We start from the raw sequence: 3,658 nt of genomic DNA, 5'->3' as shown, positions 1-3,658 counted from the left end.
AATATATATGCACCTTCCCTTGGAGGAAAAAGTTGTCTGTGCTTGCCGGGACACATTCACTTTTAACTTTTAGCTCTGGGCTGCCATTTACTTGGAGGATGAGCACAGAGAACCGCTGGTGTACATTACTTCCCTGACCTTTCCTGTTTGATGGCATTACTGACAGCATGTCAGTGCTCAGCGCTCCAATAGCATTTATGCCATCCATCATCACAGCCCTCTAGAGACGCGGACAGCTTGTATTATTAGTATGACTGTAACCAAACTTTGTAGCAGAGGAGCTGGACTGAAGGTGGACAACTATTTATAGACTTGGAGCTTATTGTGATTACAAATGAGTTCACGGCGTGCTCAGAGCTGTACCAGACACAAATGCAGACGGTCACTATGTACAGAAGATCAGATCAGCAACATCGTCTTATTTTATTTCTTTATTCCCCTCACCCCAATTCTGCAACCAGTATCCTTGTAATAGACTAATGAAATGCAGCACTGGGGCTCTCATGTGCCCTTGGCTACCCAATGGCAAACTCTTAACTCCCGCATTTCTGTTCCCTCAACTTTCCAACCTCGCCCATTTGTTTCATTCTCTTATTGCATCCTACCTGCCCTGCAGACTGCCAGATCCCCAGGCAAGCGTTACCCCTTTGCTACTTTTCTGTAGATCCCCTCAATCAAGGGCTTCCTGATCCCTGACTGTGAATCCAAGGCACTATGGCAATACAAACAAGGTATGAACCCACTGCAATATCCTATCAAATAATAGCAGCCTATGCAAAACCCCCAATACCCAGTCCAGCTCTGTGATAGCGTGCCATGGGAAAGGGGAAGTTCCTTCTGTGCTCAACCAGGGATCAGCTTGTATCCTCGCAAGGATCGCACTCACAGTCATGCATAACCCATTTTTTGAAACGACCGGATGGAACCGTTTGCCTTCATGTCCTGCAGCAGTCAGTTCCGTATGTTAACTGTACAGCTCATTTCTTTAAACCTTCCCCAGTCCTATCTTTATCAGCTGTGACAGAGAATCACGTCATTGCCTGGAAAAAAAGAAAAAAATCAGTTAGCTGCTTTCCACTCCTCCTGCGCTCTTAAGGCCAAAGAACACATGGATTTCCGAGCTAGCCAGAGGAAAGCGAGTCCTTACATGGTTTTGCTCCCTGATACTTTGTTGTCTCTAAAGAGCTATTCTCAGCCGCTAGGAATTGGCAAAGGGATGCTGGCAAGCAGCTTGGGTGGAGGCTGCTTATCACCGAGTGCATCTTCCCCACAGTCAAAGTGAACCAAGATGCACTTCAAGGGAAAATCCATTTGAATTTTTGCTTGAGGAATAAAAGGAGGGGGGGAAAGTGTTGTGTGACCGTGCCAACAATCCCTTTCTGTGCTTTTGCATTAGCAGAGAGACACCCACTAGTTTCCTAACCCTGCTTCAATCCAGTCCCACTCCTTATAAGTTCACACTCCCATCACAAAAGTCTACGGCTGCTGGCTGCAACTGTGAATAGCAAGTAGAGGCTGTTCTTCTCCAGAGCTACCCTTGTTTCTCACCAGCATGGAAGAGACCATATGTAAACATGTATTGTGCATCAAGCCTACTGCTCCAAAAAATATGTATTCACACTTCTGCAACGTAACTGAGGAAAAGACAGTCCTGGACATACGTGCACTTGGCTTTCTCTGGTCCGAATGGTTTTTAAAGCACTTTTACATGCACGTGACAGAAGAGAAAAAAAAAAGAGCTTACCATCCGTTCATCTAGAACAGGGCCAAAAGGTACCAATGCCTTTTGTTATTTAAGCTAGGAAGGCTTCAAGGTAACCTAAGGGCCAAATTTTCCTCTTTGATCCAGAGAGAACCTAGATCCACATTGTGCTCCCTTCTGACGTGGGAATCAAGAGCGCTCGGCTGGTTCGGGGGGGATGCGGACCTGGGCCTACAAAGTAAAAACTTAACAACAACAGACCCATTCTCACATGGTCGACATGTTCCACTTTCAAACAGCGGCTGCTGCTACACGAGAGGGACCGATCAGACCGCCCGCTGGAGACCATGGCAAAATGGGGTGTTCTCCATGCAAGACTGGGTGCCATCGGACACGTCCAAACCTCGACTCCTCTAGGGAAGACTTACCTGCGTCAGGACATGTTGGTAATTGTGGTTCAACTCCATAAACATTATTACTAACACTGGGAGAGCTAATACATGCACGAGCCTCTGGCATTTTAAACAATGTGTCTCATAACTCTAATTATAGCAAGTATAATTGGCATGGTTCTTGAAATGCCAAAGGGTCTAGCATACAACAGCTTCCAATATCACTAGCAAAGTGAAGATTAATCCTCTGGTTGAAATGCTGTCATCTTGACCAGCAGATACGACCAACATCTTCCCTAGTGGTTGGTGCCTCTTCTGAGATACCTGAAAAGACGTCTAATTTTCAGATAGCAAACATTGCCCCTCCAAAACCAGGTCTCTTTCAAGCATCTTAAGTTGGACTCCCAGATGCTGAGATCCCCCAATGAAAAATCTTGGCCTACGTGTATAAATCAGCTAGGGCTTATTTAGAAATAGTCTGTGATCATTTTAAAACAAGTCACTGAGCAGAAGGGACTCTGCGAAGCAATAGCTTGTTTGGCAAAATGATGGCAGTAGCATTTTTAAAGCCGCTCTGTGCTAAATGACCCTGTTACGTGCAACTGCAAGGCCTATTACTGTGCAGAGGGTGAAAAGCTGAGTCCATTGAACCAAAAGGATTATTGCTAAATGGAAAAGGTAAATCTTTGCATCTTCTGCCTGTTCAGCTGAGTTACAAATATCATCTTATACCAACTGTTTTTTCTCTTTAATAATCCAAGCTATTTGTTACTGAGTGCTAGTTTTTTCCGCAGCGGAAGGAGTCTCTCTCACTGAAAATTATGGGCCAGATTGTGAACTACTGCTTGAAATTGGGCAAGAAATTAATTAAAAGCACAGAGATAGATCCAAATCTAATGCTTACCCTCCTTAATTTTGTTTAAGTGAAGAGCTTACAGCTGTTCCAATGTAGGTTTGGTATTTGAATCCCCGATTCCTTAAATGGGGGCATTAAGCACAACTGTTAAAGGTGCAGCTTTGCACACGGCAATTGCTCTGAATCACAGAACCTGAGCAACACAAAGCACCGTCTTTTTGATCCAGTATGAGCATAGGAATACAGACATACCTGAGCGCACACTGTATCTACAAACAGTGTGACAGAGCAATGCCAAAAGGGTACAGGATCCTGTGCGGGAGAATATTCCTGGCCTATATAAAATTGTCATTGAAAAAAGTGGCTAGTTGCAATCGCTGTTGGTAAAGAAATGGAACAGGAATGAGGAGCAAAACTAAGCAGGTCTTAATATGCCAAAGGATGCATTTGGGAACAGATTTAGGATTGTAAATAGGTTTTTTTGTCCTTAAAAAGTCATTCCATGGTGTTAAACGATGAAGAATCCACTCTCACTCTCCAGCCTGTCCGAGTCGCATAATTCAAAGCCGCCCTTAAATCAGAGAATACACTTCTCCAGTGTAATGCAGTTGATTCAATTGGTCAAGAATTGGCAGCAAGTGATTTCATGAAGATTAACATCTTCCTTATGAAAACAAAGCCTTTAATCCTGCAGGCCATAGCTACACA

Source organism: Gavialis gangeticus, unplaced genomic scaffold, assembly GCF_001723915.1.
Source record: "Gavialis gangeticus isolate Ggan-Ray unplaced genomic scaffold, GavGan_comp1, whole genome shotgun sequence".
Taxonomy (NCBI): Eukaryota; Metazoa; Chordata; order Crocodylia; family Gavialidae; genus Gavialis; species Gavialis gangeticus.
This window is presented reverse-complemented; position numbering follows the sequence as displayed.